Source organism: Megascapheus bottae, chromosome 6, assembly GCF_031878675.1.
Source record: "Megascapheus bottae isolate mThoBot1 chromosome 6, mThoBot2.hap1, whole genome shotgun sequence".
NCBI lineage: Eukaryota > Metazoa > Chordata > Mammalia > Rodentia > Geomyidae > Megascapheus > Megascapheus bottae.
This window is the reverse complement of record NC_143514.1, coordinates 79150571-79171926: the sequence shown is the minus strand read 5'-3', so window position 1 is coordinate 79171926 and position 21356 is coordinate 79150571. Positions and strand designations below refer to the sequence as shown.

Sequence of the window (21356 nt, the reverse complement as noted above, 5' to 3'; positions counted from 1 at the left end):
GTCCTAGGGACTGCCCTCAGGGTCTGGGCACTATCCTTGGGCTTTCCTCGAGGCTAGAGCTCTACCACTTGAGCCACAGCACCACTTCTGCTTTTCCTATAGATGTGGTACTGAGACATCAAACCTGGCTCACTGTGTATGCTAGGGAAACACTCTACCATTAGGCCAAACTCCTGGCCGCCTCCTCCTCCTATTCTTCAATCTTGTAACTTCACATTCAAATGAGATATGGTGGGAGGGGTGGTTCTCTGCTTTTTCCGTTTATTTCGTGGTTTTCATTTCCCTGTGTAAAACAGCAAATTTATTTTTTGTTGTGTACCAGTCAAGGGGCCTGGACACTGTCCCCGAGCTTGTGTGCTCAAGGCTAGGGCTCAACCACTTGAGCACAGTCCCACTTCTAGCCCACCCTGGGATAAGCGTCTCACACACTTTTCTGCCTGGGCTGGCTTTGAACTGTGATCCTCAGTCTCACCCTGTTGAATATCCAGGATTAAAGATGTGAGCTACTTGTGCAGGCAAGTTATTCTTTCTACAGAACTGCTTCCCACGAGGTTGGTCAGAAATGCCTACGAGAAAGATAAGCAATGAATCTTTTTGTTTTTGAGGTTTTGTCAACAGCAGTCCTCTTACAGTGTGAGATGACTGAACGGCTGGTCCAGGCTGAGCAACTTCCTCACCAGAGGATGGATGGCAGTGGGCAAAGAGGAAAAGGAGGGGTCCCTTAGCTTCCCCATTTCCATAAAATCAGGTCCTTCAGATCCACTCATGAAAAGCATTGCAGGATGTTACAGAAGAAGCAAAGACTCACAAGGCTAAAGTTTTAGTAAGGGTTTTATTGAAGATCTCAAGATAGTGAATTCTCAATATTACTTTTTTTTTTTTCCTGGTCCTGGGGCTTTGGCAGCTTAGGTGCTGTTCCTGAGCTTTTTCTTTGCTCAAGTTTGGGCTCCACCACTTGAGCCACAACTCTACTTATAGTTTTTTTGGTGAACTGGCGTAGGTCTCATGAACGTTCCTGCTGGGGCGGGCTTATGACCTTCAGATCTCAGCCTCTTGGGTAGGGTGGTAACAGGTGTGCGGGCCACAAGCACTTAGCAACTTTTTAATTCTTTTTGAATTAACATCATTAGTTGTACAAGGGTTCTCTTTAATAATATGACCATTCTATCACTTGAGCCACAGCACCACTTCCAGCTTTTTCAATACACCCAGGAATCAAACCCACAGCTTTGTGCTCAGAAGGCAAGCACTCCACCCTCCCAGCCTTAACATGATCATTCTCGAATACAATACTTCTTGATCATGATCAACACTACTGTAAAATCAGTCATAGGGAGACCCACTGCCAGTGGATTTTAGCATGCTAACAAAAGGCACATGTACTACTCTCTCCCAAATTTACTTTACCCTGTACGTTCGTTATTATTGGGGATAAGAGTTTCACAGACTTTCCTGCCCGGGCTGGCTTCGAACTGTGAACTGTGATTCTCTGATCTCACCCAGTTGAGAAGCCAGGATTACAGGTATGACTTACTTGTGTAGGCAAGTCATTCTTTCAACAGAACTGCTTCCCATGAGGTTGGTCAGAAATGCCTTTATGTTCTTTACTTGGCTAGTTTTGCAATCCCAAGGACTTTACACTTTGATCCTGAGATCAGCAGGTTTCCCAGACCAGCACAACCAAGAGCCGATCTACCAGCGGGGTTGGCCTCCTGGCTTTAGTCAGTCTGAGATCCTGCAGCGTCACACCCAGATTCCAGGTCACCACCAGTGCTGGTAGTGTGTCTTACTGCCACCAGGAGGCGCTGTCCCCACATCAAGTATAGGCACCACATCCACAGGTTTCAGACTTACTCCCAACTTCCTCCTTCCAGAGGCTGGACAAGGAATCTGTTGGGAGATTTTTTCACCCCTTCCTTCCTTCAGTTTTGGTTTGTTTTAATGCTGGTTTTGGTATCTCAGTCTCCTGAGTTGCTGGAAATGCAGTTGGCAGCACTGGCTACTTGTGTGTGTGTTTTTCATTTTGGCAGTGACGGGGCTTGAACTCGGGGCCTGGGCATTGTCCCTGAGCCTTCAGCTTAAGGCTACTGCTCTACTCTTGAGCCACAGCCCCACTCGCAGCTTTCTAGTGATTAATTGGAGATAAGAGTCCCACGTTCTTTAGTGCCAGGGCTGGCTTTGAACTGCAATCCTCAGATGTGAGCCTCCCCAGTAGATAGAAGACCCTGGCCCTGCTGAGACACCTACATTAAGGGACTTTGCCCAGGGCTGGCGGCCACTCCTTACTCTCAAGCCCAAGGGCAGTTCCCACATCTGAGTCTGACCCGTTGACCAGAATCCTGTTGCTCCCTTGCTTCCTCTTGCTCAGGCCCTCGGGAAGGGAGAGCTTTCTGCAGAGTCTCTTCTGGTGGCATCAGAAAGCAAGGATGAACAAAGTCTCGCCAGCCTCTGGCTCTTGAGCAACCGCCCACAGCCTCTTCCTGAGGCCCCGAATCTGGCAGCTGTGGCTGAGACTGGAAATGTGTCTTTTAGCTATTTGATAATGAAGTGTCCAGAAAGATCCATTATAGGATCAGGCCCCTTTCCACTCCTATGCTACATGGTATGTATGTGTTTGGGGGAGCAGACTTGGGGCCTGAAGTAGGGCCTGAGCACTGACCCTCAGCCTTTGTCTCAAAGCTAGTGCTCTACCAATTGAACCACAACTCCATTTCTAGCTTTTTGGTAGTTAACTGGAGATAAGACTGTTATAGACTTTCCTGCCCAGGCTGGCTTCAAACCTCCATTCTCAGATCTCAGCCTCCTAAGTAGCTAGGATTACAGCTGTGAGCCAACAGCCAGTGCTCTAGTGTTGAAGCTCTGTCCCCAGAACCTGGCCTCTTTTCTCCCATTGGTAACATCATGCACAACTAACTATACAACACCAAAAAAAAAAACGGTGAAATTAATCTTGGCACAAACCACAAGGCATATTAAATATACATGCATAGGTATATTTAAAATCACATCTATTTTTAAACCTCATTCTCCAAGCCAAGGTCAAATGCTTATCCTCAAACTTGAGACTGGCATCTGATTCCACCGGCCTCTAACATTAAGTCTCATCAAGAAGTTCTGTTGTTTGTGCTTGGGATGAGACCCAGGGATTCTGCTAAGCGTCTGCTAAATTCCAAGCCACCCCTCTCTCTATCCCTGAGTTACAGCCCCAGACCTCAACCACACAGTCAGTCTGTCTCCAAACTTCCAGTGAGAAAACTACCCATGTGCCTCCCAGAGGAAATATACTGACCCGAGGTGGTAATATAGCTTGTTCCCCCTGAACGTCCCAGGTTTGCAGAATGCAACGTGTGCTTGTTGGTATGCCTATGCACGTGTGTGCGTGTGCATGTGTGCATGTGTGCACATATGCATATGCACGTGTGAGCGCATGTGCGTATATATGCATCAATCAGCTGTTCTCTGCCCCAGTCCATTCTTGTTCTCCTCTCTCCTAGAACCTTTAGAAAGATAAAGAGCTAAATATATCCCAAGTACATTTCCTTCTGTCAGACACAAAGCGCCGGGACATATCCCAGCTGCTCAAAAGATTGCAGAAGTGAATTGAATCACCCCAAGGACATAGGTTTTATCTGAAGCTGCTGGCTCGGATTCCTGACTGGGCATCCAGACGTGTCTACAGGTGACTTCTCCCTGATGGAAGCAGAAGCGAGCTAGATGGGGATGGAAGGCACTTGGGGTGATTTAAGCTGAGCGTGAGGCTCCTCTAATGTGCCAGTCCAGCATTAACTGTTCCTGGGGCAAGGACATTCTTAGAAGGAAACTGAGGAAGATGTAGGCTGAACTCTGAGGCGATCCCATGTTCCATCACTGCTGCTGCATTCCAGGCATTTCATGAGCCCCATGGCAGCCCACGCTGTGCTCCCAGCCCCGGGAGCCCAGGGAGTCGTGGGCACAGGGCACGGCCAGTCCGATGCACATTGTTACAAAACACCCTCTGAGGCCGGCCCTCTCTGTGCCTGGCTATTTCAGGAAAAAGAACAACTCCCACAGGGTATATCTCGTGTGTGTGTGTGTGTGTGTGTGTGTGTGTGTGTGTGTGTGTGTGTGTGTGTGTGTGTGTTTCCCCTCCAACATCAAGACCGTCTGTCCTGGAGGGAATGTGGTTGGACTCCAACCCCAGAAGGCCTCTCCATGGGGCCCTGACTTTCACTGAATGGCCCGAGTGGGCTGGGTGGGCAGGAGCTGCAGCAAAGCAGGCCACCAATGGCTCACTGCCCTCCACAGTCAGGTCACAGGCTGGGGCTGAAGCAGTAGAGCATGAGGTCTTGGGTTTAGTCTCTAGAATCACCAAAACAAATAAAAAAAGGGCTGGGGGTGTGGCTCAAGTGGCTGAGTGCCTCCTAGCAAGCACCAGGCCCTGAGTTTTAATTCCCTGTATTGAAGAGGGGAGAAGGGGAGGAGGAGGAGGAAGAGGAAAGAGAAGAGCAATCAACAACAAGCTGCCTGAGATGTCCCAGGCAGATGCATCTGCGAAACCTTCCAGTGACCTAATGTCACCTGGGGGGTGGGTTGTTGATCCTGGGGTTTGAACTCAAAATCTGTGTGCTGTCTCTTTTTTTATTTAAAGCTGGTGCTTGGCCACTAGCCCGAACTGGCTTTGAACTGAGATCCTCAGATCTCAGTCTCCTGAGCAGCCAGGACGCAGGCGTGAGCCACAGTGCCTGGGTGGTAATCACAGATTTCAAGGGCTCACCATCAGGCTCTGAATTTGGTGGAGGCTGGTGCTATTCTGTCCATGGAAGCAGCTCACACCCCAGCTCCCCAGCTCCCTCCCTACTGCCCTCACCCAACAGCACAGCCTGGTACAGCAGCTTCCCAGGACATGGCGTGTCCACACACCCATCACCACCACCACCACCTCAGTCCGTTTCCTCTGGGCCGGTCAACGTGCAGCACTTCTAGAGCAGTATACTTGCTGATTGCTTCCTCCATTGGTACTCACAACAACCAGCTAAGACACTGCCAAAGAAACACTCACAGATGGCCTCTCGTGTGTCCACAGCTGCCTCTGTGGATGGGGAAGAAGGTGGGGGAGGAACGCACGCCAAGGTGGGCAGCAGGACTCAGGGTTGGCCTGCTACCAGCTGGGAGAGGTCAGCATTTCTTCCAGGAAAGGAAATGTTAGGGAAAAGGCGGATCATTTACAAGTCGGATGGACCCACCCTGCGGCCAGCAGCGTTCAAAAGCCTTTTGCCAGAGTTCTGCCAGGCACCAAGGAAAGCGGCCCAGCCATGGGGCTTGGTGTAGTCCTGGCACTAAGAGGAGCTGTGGCTCCTCACTCAGCCTCGGGCACCATGTTTTCTTCCTGGTGTTCAGCTGCCAACTCTAGATTCCTGAAAAGGAGAAAATAAAAGCTCAATGTCTGAAAACCACCAGCAAATGCTGGTTGGGGTATTCGCTGCCCCAGTGGTGAAAAGTTAGGAGCAGATGCCATGACAGCCTAAAACTGTCTCTGCCTTAAGCATTCCATTTAATGAGGGGCCATGCAGGGCTGGGGAGCGGGGAAGCCCATGCTTAGGGCCCACAGATCTGGGGTTCGAGCTCTAGTACCAAAAGAAATCACATGCACACGTGTGCACACACACGAGTGCACACACACATACTCTGAATCAATTTAAACTTGTTGTTGTTATTCTGGTGTGGACCTCACAGCCATGGACTGGTTTGGGTCATTCTGGGTAGGAGCTCGTGGGAAATGACCTTGGAGGGGACATGGGGAAATCCCAGGGGGCCAAGCAGGACCGCAGGACCCTCATGTCTCACGTCTGTCACAGCCTTGGGCGAAGCCAGTGGGGAAACTGTCCCACCTCTGGGTTGTTTTGTTTCATTTTGTTTGTGCCAGTAGTGGGGTTTCAACTCAGAGCTTTGTGTTCTTGCTTGGCTTTTTTGCCAAAAGATGGTGTTTTATCACCTGAGCCATAGGTCTACTTCCTGGACTGATTCTTATAAAATTAACATTTAGGGACAGGAGTGTGGCCTAGTGGTAGAATGTTTGCCTAGTAAGCACAAAGAGCCAGGTTCAATTCTTCAGTGCCACATACATAGAAAAAGCCAGAAGTAGAGCTGTGGCTCAAGTGGAGCTCTAGCCTTGAGAAAGCACAAGGACAGTACTCAGGCCCTGAGTTCAAGTCCTAGACCTGGCATAAATTAAACGAACATTTAGGGGTTGTGTATCGGAGTTCTGAGGTAGGATGCTCACCTAGTGTTCTTAAGACCCTGGATTCTCCCCTAGCACCAAGAACAGAAATGAGGATGGGGTTGGGAACGACAGGGGAGAATGATGGAAAGGGAAACATTGACCAAGATGCATTGAACTCACAACCGGATTTGTTGAATTGAGACACCTTTGTACAACTACTTAAAGGTAATTTAAAAAAAAAAAGGGGGGGGGGGTTTGGTGACAGCCAGGCATGGTGGCTCAGGCCTGTAATCCTAGCTACTCAGGAGGCTGAGTTCTAAGGATTGCAGTTCAAAGCCACCCAGGCATTAAAGACCTTGAGACTCTTATCTCCAATTAATCATTAGAAAATGGGAAGTGGGGCTGTGGCTCAAGAGTAGGGCAGGAGCTGGGAGCTAAAGAGCTCAGGGACAGAGCCCAGGCCCACAATGGTCCCACGACTCCAAAAAAAGGGGGAGATTTTTTTTCACTTGTACCTGAAGGAGCCTATGTGCTGTGTCCTTTAATGTAATCAATTTGATAAGTAGGAGTTCCTCCTTAAGGCCCAGCCCTGAATGGGGAGTTTCCTTACTTTCATGGCTTTCTTTTCAGTTTCAAATAAAGTTTTCCAGTCTGTTTTAAACATTTTCCTTCCTTAAAACAGATTATCTTGGGCCCGGGAGTTTGGCCTAGCGGTTAAAGTGCTTGCCTAGCATGCACAAAGACCCGGGTTCGATTCCTCGGTATCCCACATACACAACCAAGCCGGAAAGTGGCAGAGACGAGACTGCAACAAGCGACAGAGAGCGAAAGCAAGCAAGCGGAGCCCACCGAGTGGTGGCCGGAGCGAGCGGGGCCGGAGCGTGCGGGAGCGGGGCCGGAGCGTGCGGGAGCGAGCCGAGCCAGAGCCAGCGAGGCCGGAGTGAGAGGGGCCGGAGCGAGCAGGGCCGGAGCGAGCGGGGCCAGAAAGAGAGAGAGAAGGGGGCAAAAAAAAAAAAAAAAAACAAAAACAGATTATCTTGGAGATATAGAACACCTACCTTTAAGTCCTGAGTGTTATGGCCAGAATAATTACCCAAAACACACACACACACACACCCCAACATTATAAGCCAGGTATGCTAGCACATGCCTTCAATCCAAGCTCTGTAAGTTTAAGCTCAACCTGGGCAACATAGTAAAACACCATTTAGGAAAAAAAAAAAAAAGAAACCCTGGGCGCTGGTGGTTCAAGCCTGTAAACCTGGCTACCTTGCTACTCAGGAAGCTGAGCAGTCAGGAAGCTCGAGACTCAGCACCACTTCCGGTTTTCTTCCAGTTCCACAGTTCTGGTTTTAACTGGAGATAAGAGTCTCCTGGACTTTAGTGCCCAGGCTGGCTTTGAACCACGATCCTCAGATCTCAGCCTCCTGAGTAGCTAGGATTACAGACATGAGCCACTGTACTCACCTCAAACTCAGGGCCTGGGTGCTGTCCCTTAGCTTAAAAAAAGTGGTAGAGCTCAAGACTGGAGCTCTACCATTTGAGCCATGCTTGTACTTTTCTTTTCTTTTTTGATGGTTAATTGGAGATGAGTCATATGGAGTTTTCTGCCTGGGCTTCACACTGTGTCCTCAGATCTTGGACTCTTGAACAGCTGGGATTACAGGTGCAAGGCTATTAAGTGAGCCTTAACAAGAGATTATGTCCATATTTCACACAGTTGCAAAGCACCCCAGTAAGTGGCAGTAACATGCTTCTCTGAATAGCAATGGGGGAGCAAGGTCCTGATGCTGAGCTGAAGTGGCCCCCGCCCTCCATCTCCACTCACCCCTCCTTGAGTCCTCTCAGGTAAGGCTCACTATCGGCAATCCCCAAGCTGCCAGGAAGCAGCACGGCTCCTAGAGAAAGATGCCTCTCAGAAAGAACCTGGAAGCCAGAAATACCTTTTTTAAGGCCAAAGCCGCACAAACAACAAATTTGTCTCCAAGCCAATTCATGGTCCTCCCTCTCCTACAGAATCCTAAAAGCATTTATTTTCTCTCATGCTGTGAATGTCCTTGGAAGTGCCAGGAAACTGAGGCCCAGCAGAGAGATAGGCTGGTAGCCTGTGGGCTGGCATCTGGGCGGGCTGGCCCCACCTGTATGACCTGCTCTGCTTCCTGCCTTCTTGGGCCTGGCATAGCTGTTAGAAGCTGGGCTCCCCGCCAGCAAAGGTGTGCACTCACCTGTCTCCCCCTCTTCTGAGTCATGGTGTTCTGAACCTAAAGTAGCTGGACAGAAAGAACAAAGGGTGAGGAAGAAGGGAAGGGAGAGAGGAAACGCCTAAAGCGACTGCGCCCTTGGGCAGTGAAGCTGGGTGGGGCCAGGAGCCCAGGCTGTGCAGTGATGGCCAGGCTGAATCCCTGCAGCTCTTTCTCTCTGGATGTCTCCTCCTTCCCTCTCTTGCCACGCAGAAGACTCAAAATTCTTCAAGGCTATGGACAGGTAAAGACAAGAAGAGCTGTAGCTGGGTACTGGTGGCTCACATCTGTCATCCTAGCTACTCAGAAGCCCAAGACCTGAGGATCAAAATCTGAAATCAGGCTGGGCAGGAAAGTCCATGAGGCTCTTATCTCCAATAAACTAACAAAAAGCTGGAAATGGGACTGTGGCTCAAGCAGTAGACAGCTAGCCTTGAAAGAAAAAGCCAGGGGACAGTGCCCTGAGTTCAAGCCCCACCCAGTACCTGGATGCACACACTGCAAGCACATGCACACACACACACACACACACACACACACACACACACACACACACACACACACACACACACACGACCCAGGGGGAGCAGCCCATTCAGCAAATACTTTTTGTCACACACCCCCAGTCTGAACATACACAGAGCCACTCGTCCCTCTTCTTCCTGCCCTCCAGTCCAAGCACCTGGGTGCCATTGCGGTGAGAGGAAGACGGCTCAGTGCATCCATCAGGCACAGCGAGGCTGAGGAAGCAGGCCTGCCAGCACCACCGTGCACTGGTTTATTTTCTTGCTACACAGGACCAAGAACCCTGAGCAGGCAGATTACACTTCTCTTCCCTTTACCCAGTGCCTCGCATGCCCGCAGCAGACGTCAGTGCTGAGCAGGGAGCACAGCCCTGTCTGGGTGGAAGGTCATGGGCACGGTCCTGCCGGGGCCTAGCCAGCTCTGGAGTCCCAACCACTGCTCTGCGCAGGCGCAAGCAGCAGAGCCACTGGGAGCGACTGCAGAATGGAAAAGAGGGCCTAAGAAGAGAAGTGTGGGCACGCTGAGGGCTTGAGGGTGCAATGTGAGTACTACACCCTTAAGGCCTCCCCTTAGGAAAAGTAGAACCCACTTTTGTGTGTGTGTGTGTGTGTGTGTGTGTGTGTGTGTGTGTGTGTGTGTGTGTGTCTGTGTGGTGGGTCTTGAGGCTTTAACTTTGCCTGGGCGCTGTCCCTAAGCTTTCCATCTGGAGACCTACCCCTCCGCTCCAGCATAGCCAGGCCTCTGCTTGCCTCGCACACGAGTCCCCAGGTCAGAGACCTTAAGAAAATCCCCCCATCACCATCAGACCACTCCATCTCTGAGATCATCCCCTAACTCTGGGCCAAGGCCTAAACCAGCCAAAAAGAAAACTCTTGGTGTTTTCAAACACCTTCAGGGAGGGCTCACCAAGCCATGCCATGAAAGTGGAGAAGTTCTGGCTCCCATTTAGCAAAAGTGAAATCTACTGAATTTACATACCAAGTCCCATGACAAGTCATCTGGGATCCCCCAAAGTAGGAAGGCTGCTTGCGGTTACAGTTGGGTGAGTCAACCAAAGCCCCAATGAACCCATGAGGTCAGCCTTTTGGGAAAGGAACAAAAGAGACTACCCCTCCCCACCCACCCACAGCCAGCAGGGCTGGAGAGAGAGGTGCCCCCTCCCTCCCTCATCACAGAAGGACAGTTTTGTCCTCCTGGCCTTTGCCAGTGCCTAGAGATATGCTAGGTGTGGCTGGGGATGAGGCCTAAAGGTCACTAAGCTTTGTGATCCAGAAGTTTCTCCACACCCTGAGAACAACCTCTGTCTGTGGCTAGTCCTGGGGAACTGGCCATCTGAATTCACTGATGTCATGGTAGCCCAGAAGGACACTGTGGTGACAGCTCCTCCCAATAGCTAGGCTTTGGGGACTCTCAAGGGGCCTCTGGGATCCTAACCTCAGCCAGAGAAGGTGACCAGGCGGACCCAGACCTCTCTTGTCCCTAGCCAAGTGACCTGGAGCCTCAGAGCTTACCCAGCTCTCCAGCTCTGAAGATCACACTGGAAAGCAGAGCATTGGGGTAACAGTGATGACATCGAGACTGGTAACAAACGAACTTTCTTTCTTTCTTTCTTTCTTTCTTTCTTTCTTTCTTTCTTTCTTTCTTTCTTTCTTTCTTTCTTTTTGCCAGTCCTGGGCTTGAGCTCAGGGCCTGAGCACTGTCCTTGGACTTTCTCAAGGCTAGAGCTCTACCACTTGAGCCTCAGCACCACTTCCGGCTTTTTTCTATATAAGTGGTACCAAGGAATCGAACCCGGGTCTTCCTGCATGCTAGGCAAGCACTTTAACCACTAGGCCAAACTCCCAGCCTGCCTGCCTGCCTGCCTGCCTGCCTGCCTGCCTGCCTTCCTTCCTTTCTTTCTTTCTTTCTTTCTTTCTTTCTTTCTTTCTTTCTTTCTTTCTTTCTTTCTTTCTTTTTCTTTCTGTATGAGTCCTGGAGCTTGAGCTTAGGGTCTAGGGCTGCCTCTTGGATTATTTGCTCAAGGCTAGTGCTCTATCAACTTGAGTCACAGTTCTACTTTCAGTGTGTGTGTGTGTGTGTGTGTGTGTGTGTGTGTGTGTGTGTGTGTGTGTGTGTGTGTGTGTGTGTAGTTAACTGGAGCTAAGAGTCTCACAGACTTCCCCTGCCTGGGCTGGTTCTGAACTGCAGTCCTCAAATCTCAGCCTCCTGACTAGCTATGATTACAGGCACGAACCACTAGTGCCCGGTCACAAACTTCTTTTGATTTTGTGAACGTCCTGGGGCTTGAACAGAGGGCCTGGGCACTGTTCACTTTCTCGCTCAAAGTTAAGATGTCAGGCCTGAGCTCCTGGTGCTGCAGTCTCTATAACAATCTTAACACACAACCTGGGATCTCAGAGGTCAAGGCCCAAAGGGGCTTTTCAGGTGACAATGAGCTCTCACATTCTTTGTCTCTCCTAAGTAGAAGCCTCACCCCTAAGAACAACTTTTTGCATTCCTGGTCCTGGGAGGCTGCCAGACCAGTGGAACCAGGCCACCATGGAGGGCAGGGGTGGGGAGCTGGGTCCCTGGCAGGGCAGACAGTGCAATCAAGAAGGCCAACAGTTGACTGAGACTGCCATCAGGCCCCTCCCAGGATCAGAAGGATCAAGGTATGGAAGAGGGCAGAGCACAGAGCTGCCTGTTCCTGTGAGAGGCTTGGGACAAGTAAGGTCCCTGCCTTGGGAGGGGGACCTCGATCCCTGAGACAAGCAAGCCCTGCAGAAATGTGACGTGTACAGAAGCCCTCAGACCCCCAGAGACTTTTCTGGCTACCACAGGGGCCATGGGTAATTGGCAGAAAAGGCCTCAAGAGATGGGAGGGTGAGGAAAACAACCAGGACAGATACATGGCAGCTATCTTTAGGGACTTAGGGGAGTAAGGGACAGAAAACGGAAAGTCCTTTTATTTTGTGCCAGTCCTGGGGCTTGAACTCAGGGCCTAGGATCAGTCTCTGAGCTTCCCCCTCACCCCCACCCCCCTCAAAGCTAGCACTTTACCACTTGAGCCATAGCTTCATTTCAGGCTTTTTGGTGCTTAACTAGAGGTAAGTGTCTCATAGACTGTCCTGCCACGCTGGCTTGAATTTTTTTGGGGGGGAGGGGGGTTGGTCGTGGGGCTTGAACTCTGGCCCTGGGTGTTGTCCCTGAGCTCTTCAGCTCAAGGCTACCGCCCTACCCTTTGAACCACAGTGCCACTTCTGGTTTTCTAGTGGTTAACTGGAGATAAGAGTCTCAAGGACTTTAGTGCCCAGGCTGGCTTTGAACTGTAATCCTCAGATCTCAGCCTCCTGAGTAGCTAGGATTACAGGTATGAGCCACCGAGCCTGGCCTGGTCTGAATCTTTGCTCTTCAGATGTCAGCCTCCTGAGCAGTTAGGAGCAGTTACTGGTGTGAGTCACCACTGCCCAGTGGGCCCAGGCCTTCAACTTCATCTACAACTCAAGTCTTGACTTTTCCCAGTATTATGCCGTACTTCATAATTCTAGAAAAAGAAAAAGAACACAAAACGGGAACCCCAGTGTTGTGGTGGGAGTTCACCTGCTCAGGAAACTCCTCTCCAGGGTTGAGCCTGTGGTCACCAAACCACAGAGAACTGGCCTCTGATGAGACTTTGAAAAGGCCAATGCACAGGAGGGGAATAAGGCAGGACAGAGATCTGGCCATTTTGGGCTAACCTCAGAAAATGAGAAAAACGAGACTATGTTCTGTACCCCCATATCTCCTGCTGTGCCCCCCAAGCAGGTGGCCTGCCCTACTATCTCTCCCCTCCAGGATGTGTCAGGAAAACCCTGGTTGGTGGCAGAGGAACAGAGCCTCCTTTGGAACTTGGGCAAATCAAGGGAGACCTTGAACAAACAGGCCGGCAGGTAAGAGCCCAAGCACCAGGATGGAAAGAGAAATGGCTTTCCAAGCACACCCACAGGCTGCATATCCACAGGCTGCTGGTATTGGACAGGACCCCTCAGAACCCCAACTCACCTGGAGTTGGTGGTGAGCTGGGGAGTCACAGCTCGCCTGTCCTGGCCCCAGCACCTCCCTGCCACCCAGTGGCGCTCCCTTCTTGAAGACAGCATTGCACCCACTTTTACCTCTGGTACCAACTACCATTCGCACCATTGCCACTGCCTCAGGCCTCATCCCTGGCTTTGATTCTGCTGCCTGGACTCCTGCCTCCCGCCTCTGAGATGGGAATCCACTCCTGGGACAGCGTCTTCTGAGCCTCTGAGCTCATCTAATGTGGAAGTCAGCAGTGACCTCAACTCCCCCAGCTTTGTCTGTAAGTTGATTGCTTGGGGCTGGCAAGGCCACACTCCAAAGTAACCACACCTTCAAGGAGACAGGCACTTTACAGACCGAGCCAATGTGGGGCGTCCATGCCACCTGACTTCAGTGCTGGGAGCAGACATGGCTCCCTCTCTCACCTTTGTTTGCAGCGAACCTCTGACCCAGCATAATGGGGGGCGGGGCAGAGAGCTGGGTCCTCAGGGAGGGAAAGGCCCAATAGCCACAGCAGTTTCAACAATGGCCTCAGGGCAACCAACTCTGGTCTGAACCCTTTAGCTGCAGCCCATATTGTGGCCAGGCAGGAAAAAGCTGGTTTTCCACCTTAGTTCTTTTGTGCCTGTGAATCATGGGGCTTTAACTCTGAGCCTGGGTGCTCTCCCTAAGCTATTCAGCTCAAGGCTAGCACTCTACCACTTTCAGCCACAGTGCCACTTCCCCATCTCAATTCTTCAGTCTCCAGCAGGGAATCTTTGAAAAGACCATGAAGTTAAGATTTTCAGGCTATCTTGGATCATCTGAGGCTCTATGATCAGTGACTCATGTCCTTATTATACACAGAGGCAGAAAGATCTGAGAGATACACACAGATGTGTAGCTGAGGCTGGAGTGACATGGCCACGAGCCCAGGGAAGTGGGCAGACTTGTTACAGGCTAGAAAAAGATAGGACATTTCCCTAGCACATCAAAAGGGATGGTAGCTCTGCTGGATTTCGTATTTTTGGCCTTCAGAACCATGAGGGAATAAAGTTTTGGTGTTTCAAGCCAAGTTTCAAGCCAAATTTGCAGTCATTTGATCAAACAAACTCCTGGAGTCACAAACTCACCAAGCAACTGAAATGGGACTGAGGGAAAAAGCCAGGGTCTGAAAGAGCCCCAATGCCAACTCCTCACCAAGTGTCATGGTTCAGGCCACTCTGGAGGATGAGATCTGAGGATCAAAATTCAAAGCCAGTTTGGACAGGATATTCCGTGAGATTCTTATTTCCAGTTACCCAAAAGCTAGAAATGCTGTTGTGGTTCAAATAGTAGGGTGCGAGTCTTGAGTGAAAATGCTAAGAGATAGTGCTTAGGCCCTGAGTTCAAGCTCTACTACTGGCACACACTACATGACGACCACCACCACCAAAACAACAAGAACAATGAATTCGCCCATTCTTGCCCTCCCATAGAATGTGCTGTCACCCCTCCCCACTTCCCTGGCTTCATGTTCTGTTAAAATCTTCCAATTCTGTTTACACTAATACAATTCCTGGACAAACTCCCTTTAGTCCCACAGCTGACACTGACAGCTGAAATTCTGTATGGAGGAAATACTATAGCTAACACTAAAATGGAAGTGAGTTCTCAAAGCAATTCTGCCTTCTGAAGGGCACCCCCTTATTCTGATATTGGGGTGGGGATAAGTCAGCCTTGAATTCCCATTTACACACAGTGCTAACCTAACTATGGATAGCGCTCTAGTCCTGTGGTGATTCAGAAGCAGCAACTCAGAGGCTTGCTAAAATTTGATTCATATTCAAGACTAGGCAGAGACAGAGATCAATACAAACAATGGAATTACTTACCAATCTCCTCTTCTATGGCTTGACAAGCCCTATGGTCTGAGGCCAGGCCTTTTCACTGTTGCTCAAAACTCTCGTTCAGGTGACAGGGCTCCCAGGAAGATGTGAAATTGTTCCCTTCTGTGTCAAGACACAAAGAAAGCACCAGTTACCATCTAAAAAGATATCCAACCAAACACGGCACAATTCAAAAGTTTGGTACAGGAAGGGATAAATCTTCAGCTATCCAAAAGACTCAGGAGGTAGGCACTGGTGGTTCATGCCTGTAATCTTAGCTATGCAAAAGGCCGAGATCTGAGGATCAAGGTTCAAAGCCAGCCTGGGCAGGAAAGTCTGTGATACTCTTATCTGTAATTCACCAGCCAAAAGCTGAAAATGGAGCTGTGGCTCAAGTGGAAGAAAACCAGTCTTGAGCAGAAAAGCCCCCATTACCAGCACAAAAATAGAGACAGACAGATAGAACAAAGATTTCCCATAAATCTTCCTACCTGGCATTTTGAGGGGCCCCTCTAGAGGTATCCATGGGAGATAACATTCTGCTCCCCCAATTTTCCCAGCAAAGTAAGGTATGGCAGCAGCTGCTTCACTATCTAGTGGCCCTACCCACTTCTGGGCTTACCCCGAGTGTCTGCCCTGTCCTTCCTTCTGCACTCACATACACTTTGCCCACTTGTCCCTCCAGCCACCTCGAGGGTGTTTCCCCACAACCAGGAATGAAGTTTAGAGAAGAGATGGGGCATCTGCCTTCTTCCCTGTAAGTGTGCCCAGGGTGCAGTAGGGACTGTCCCCTGCAGGATGACACGACCATGACCGTGTCAGCTCCCGGCATGGTCCTGATATACAAGGGGAAAAACCATCTCAGCACACCTGGCCTCCTACTGTCTGCATGAATGCATCAGGAACACATAGACACGCAGAACCAAGTGCCCGGGGCCAGGGCTCACCTCCCTGCTGCCAGTCCTGCCACCAGGGCCCCTGGCACTGCTTCTCATTTGTAAAATCCCCAGGACACTTAACCATCATCCTGTCCATGGCTCTATTAACTCCTAGACCATGGCAGGAACGGAGGGAGCAGGAAAAATGTCACAAATGCCTCTGGAGGGCATGTGGACATGACAAAAAGCCAGAAGGACAAGGACAGATAACCACAAATGGAGTGAGAACAGGTGAGAGACGACCCTCACCTCCCAGGTGCCTGGAGCGCTGGGCTTTGTGTGTCCCCTCCTTCAGCAAGGCGAGACTTGTCATTCACTGCTAGCCCACAGGATATGGCACAGAAGGCAGGATGTCACCTTCCAATGTCACAGACTATAGGACTCCCCTTGCTGGGTAGAGGCACACACTGGTGAGTCTAGAACTCAGGGAGGTTGAGACAGAAGGATCATGAGTGTGAGGCAAGCCTGGGCTACATGATGAGGGCCTGGTTCAAACAAAACACAATAACCAAACTCCCCACCCTACCAGCAGACTTAATGCTAGAGGTCTTCTCCCAGCATACATGCGCATATATATATATATGTTAAGAAATGTGTATACACACACACACATATACACATGCATTTTTTTAATCTTTTTTTTTTTTTGCCAGTCCTGGGCTTGAGCTCGGGGCCTGAGCACTGTCCTTGAACTTTCTCAAGGCTAGAGCTCTACCACTTGAGCCTCAGCACCACTTCCGGCTTTTTTCTATGTATGTGGTGCCGAGGAATTGAACCCGGGTCTTCATGCATGCTAGGCAAGCACTTTAACCACTAGGCCAAACTCCCGGCCCCTTTTTAATCTTTCTTTTTGCCAGTCCTGGGGCTTGAACTCAGGATCTGGGCATTGTCTTTGGGCTTTCTCAAGGCTACTGCTCTTCTACTTGAGCCACAGCACCACTTCTAGCTTTTTCTATGTATGTGGTACTAAGGAATTGAACACAGGACTTCATGCATGCTAGGCAAGCACTCTACCACTAGGCCATGCTCCTGGCCCAATGTTTTTTTATTATTTAAATAATTTATTTATATTAGATATATAATTTAATTATTATACGCTTAATTATATACATATATATTTAAGTAGTTGTATACAGGAGTTTCAATTCCATAAGTCAGGTCATGAGTACAATGCAACTTTTTTTTTGCCCATCCTGGGGCTTGAACTCAGGGCCTAGGCCCTGTCCCCGAGCTTCTTTTGCTCAAGGCTAGCGCTCTACCACTTGAGCTACAGGACTACTTTCAGCTTTTTCTGTGTATTTGGTACTAAGGATTCAAACCCAGGGCTTCATGTATGCTAGGCAAGCATTCTACCACTAGGCCACACTCCAAGCCCCTATAATGCATCTTGATGGGTGTTACCCTTTCCATTGTTCTCCCCCATCTTTCCCATCCCATCCCTACCCCCACATTCACAGTTCACATAATGAACATTGATGCACATTGTCTATAATCACTGTATTTGCATGCTCTTCCTTCTCCATTTATCTGTCACCTCTCCTGTTGACCTACTCCTCCACCTCCCCACAAATCCCATGTTTCACTCAGCTTCCTTGTATTCATTTTGTTAAACTGTCAATTGTTCAGAAGAGTTACATCACGGAATTCTCTCCCCCTGCACATCCTTTAGCAAGTTTTCTGAGTACATACTGATATCACCTGGTATGGTTTCATATGTGTTTACATTTTAGATCCAACTTCCACACTTGAGAGAAAAACATGCATTCCGGCTGGCTTTAAAGAAATGAACTGTCCTGCCAGGGCAGTACTGAAAAAGGGATCCCCAGGAAAAGGGCTGTGGGGGCTTTCAGCATAGCTCCGACCCACATCAAAGAGGAGGCCAGGACCCTGAGTTCTCCGGAACCCCACCAATCAGTGATGGAGCCTGGGGGAGGGCCTTCCCTCCCTAGCTAGGTCACCGCACCAGACTTCCACCTGGACTAAGCCCTCCATTCAGCCTTGGGCAGAATCCAGAAGAGCCAAGTCCACGCTCCCCATCCACGGACATCATATATACACAGTGGCGTGTGTATTCCCAGAACCATAGGGTCTGACAGCCAAATAAGAACCTCTACAATCACTGGCTCTGTGTTCCTCAGAATCACTGTAGCTCATTTCAGTCTCTCACAGAGCTGTCACCACCGGTGGAAGCAGCAATGAGGACCACAGCCTGAGTCACGCTGCACGAAGTCCAGCCAGGGCCTGTGCCCAGTGACATCACCTGTCTAAACCTTGGTATCCTTAAAGGTGAAAACAGGGACAACCAGAGTGTCGTTCTTGGGTTAAATAAGGTAGTGTTTGAAAAGTTCTTTTTGCACACTACCTTGTATACTGTAGGAGCTCAACAAATGCTTATTATGTGTACATTACATCTGTACCTACTTCAGCCTGGCTGGATTGGAAAGCCCATGAGATCAGCAACAGATTTTCCTCCTTTCTGATTCTGTGTGGTGGGCGGGGGGGGGGGGGAGGCAGGGAGTGTGCGTGCATGCTTGTGTGTATGCATGCCTATACTGGGACTTGAACTCAGGGCCTGGGTACCATCCCTCAGCTTTTTCACTCAAGGCCAGTGCTTATCACTTGAGCCACATCTTCACTTCAACTTTTTGCTGGTTAATTAGAGATGAAGAGTCTCATAGACTTTTCTTGCCCTGGCTAGCTTTGAACCCTGATCCTCAGATCACGCCTCCGGAGTAGCTAGGATGACAAGCCTGAGCTACTGATGCCCATTTACCTGGTTTTGGTAACTAGAACACAGAAACCTCAACATATACGTACTGAGAGGTATTGGGGAGCAAGAAACCTCTTCCTGGGACTCTCCTAGAAACCTGGAGAGGGCTGGATGGGAATGACAATGTCCAAGGTAAGAAACTGAATGAAGCCAACCTAGCTTGGAGAAAAGAAGCTCAGGGACAGCATCTAGGCCCTGAGTTCAAGCTCCAGGACTGGTACAAAAGAAGAAGGAGGAGGAGGAGGAGGAGGAGGAAAAGAAGAAGGAGGAAGAAGAAGGAAGAAAGGAAACCATATTTCTCCTTCCTATTTTCTCACTGCCTTAAATACAACTGGTAACCAAGTTAATGTGACACACAGTTAAGGAGAAGTAGATGTGTTAGTGCAATCATTAGGCTAAAATGGAAATAATTATGCTTAAGTGGAAATAATCCACATAATCGAGCATAATTAGCAGGGTATATGAGCAATGCATTTCCTAAGCATCACAGAGAAGATGCGAGTCTGGAGGGAAGGAGGGAGAATTCCAGAGGCCGCAGATGTGTTTGCTTTTATGGCTGGGATGGCAGTGGGGCTTGGAGTCAGGGCCTGGGCACTATTTCATGCTTTTGTTCAAGGCTAGGCTGGTGCTCTACCACTTGAGCCAGACGACCACGCCTGGCTTTTGGTGATTAACTGGAGCCTCACAGACTTTTCTTCCTGGGATGGCTTCGAACTGCAATCCTCCCATCTCAGCTTCTGAGTAGCGAGGTCTTTCAGGCGTGAGCTACTGAGGCCCAGTGTAGACTGCTTTTGAGGGCACAGACATGCTCAGGGCAGCTGGCAGCACGAGGCAGAGAGAGCAAAGGGCCAGTAACCAGCAGTCAAGGGAAGGGGCAAGCAAACACAGGCTGCCTGGTCAGCCATCTTACTTGAACTCCACTTTCTCCCCCTAATAGCCCATCCCACATGTCCTCCAGACCTGTGAGGCTCTCTCTTCTGGGTGGGCTCTGCCCAGGCAGGAGGGGGTACCCAAGGCAGGAGACACTGCGTTCGTCAGCACCTTTTCTGGCTTTTTCTGTGTATGTGGTACCAAGGACTTGAACCCAGGGCTTCATGCAAGCTAGACAAGCACTCTAACCCTAGGCTATGCTCCCTGCCCCATGGGATTTCTATTTTCTCTGCATTTTGGGGTAGGTACTTCTCCACCTGCTCATCGGGATCCTGGGAAAGGAGCAAATTGGCCTGTCTGTACCCCTCTGTAGTGGATTCCATCACCCAGGATTTTGAATTTGCTTCACCCCTTTACTTTGACTTTAAAATATCAAAGGGGTGGCGGCGACCTGTGTCTTCACCATGGTCATTAATATGGCTTGAGAGGAGGGAACCACCTCAGAGAATCATAACCCAGGAATGATTTCTACTCAACAGGACAAGTAACATCTGCCCTGATATGGACAGCACCCATCCCACCCCCAACCCCACAACCACTGTCAGCCAGTTTTCACCTCCTGTGGACCTTCCCTATCCTCTGCCATGTTCCCACTGATCCACTCAAGGACCTGCCTTCCAGCCCTGTCTCTCAAACTCTACTGCTCTTCCAAGGACTGCAGAGGCTCAGTGAAGAATCTCCCTCCCTCTCTCCCTCCCTCCCTCCCAGACAGGCATCAGTTGTTTATCATGCCTATGGTGACCCACAGCCAAGGACAGAAGTGTACATTCTGATGGTGGCATGATCAATTAAAACAGGTCCCTGGGGACTAGGTATGGTTGTTCATGCCTATAATCCCAGCACTCAGAAGACTGAGGCAGGAGGATCATGAGTTGCAGACCAGCCTGGCCTACATAGTGAGAGTCCATCAAAAGAAAGAAGAAAAGATCCTTGGATTGGGGGTATAAATATCATACTTTGTAAGACAAAAGAACAAATCCTTCTGTTTCTTTTGTATCAACCCATAAGCATTTCACTCTAAATATTTATACTCTTTGTGTGTGTGTGTGTGTGTGTGTGTGTGTGTGTGTGTGTGTGTGTGTGTGTATGAAAGTACCAATATTTAGGAAGAGGAAGACAAGAATATTTGCAATGTAAAAATCAAGTAGAGGAGCTGGTGGTCCTTGCTACTCAGGAGGCGGAGATCAGAGGATCATGGTTTGAAGCAGCTCAGGAAGGAAAAAAATCCCTGTAAGATTCTTATCTCCAATTAACCACCAGAAAACCAGAAGTGGAGCTATGGCTCAAGTGGCAGAGTGCTAACTTTGAGCAAAAGAGCCCAGGGACAGCTCCCTGGCTCTGAGTTCAAGCCAAACAAAAATTAAAAAAAAAAATCAAATAGAGGGGACTTAGCTCAAGATTGGTCAATCTCCAATTCCAAGGAGGAGGAAAAAGAGGAAGAGGAGAATCAAATAAGTAAAAAAAATCTCCCCACACCTCGATGGATTCTTAACAATGTAAAAGATGATTTGGATTTCACAGATAAACATCAACGAAGATTTATCACTGAGCTACCTATCTAATACCTGACACAGTATCCCCAACCGTCAGCTAGTCATTTTATACCCTAACTCTATAAAGTAGCTCCTAACATATAGCCCAAATATGCATGTGAGGAGCCCAAACCAGGAAGGTTAAGTTACATTTGCAAATTCACCCAGCTAGAGACAGAGATGGGAAGGCAGGTCCTTGTATCCAAAGGGAAGTCTTAACTGGCCCTGAGAAATCGTGACTGGAAACAAAATGAGCCACACCAGGCAAGTCAATTATCTGTATGGCACTGCCCCCCAAAGCTTGCTCTTAAACAACAGTTAGTTCTTAAAATACATC

The 21356-nt window shown here is 49.5% G+C and overlaps 1 long non-coding RNA gene across 1 annotated transcript; it reads right to left on the bottom strand.

The window, feature by feature from the left end:
- Positions 1–7665: 7665 nt before the first annotated feature.
- Positions 7666–14962, bottom strand: LOC150062549 (uncharacterized). The gene is made up of 4 exons (XR_016535884.1): positions 14856–14962; positions 8425–8673; positions 8028–8125; positions 7666–7853 (listed from the first exon to the last, which is right to left on the bottom strand). It is a non-coding gene; the product is annotated as an uncharacterized LOC150062549 (long non-coding RNA).
- Between the last annotated feature and the right edge of the window lie 6394 nt (positions 14963–21356).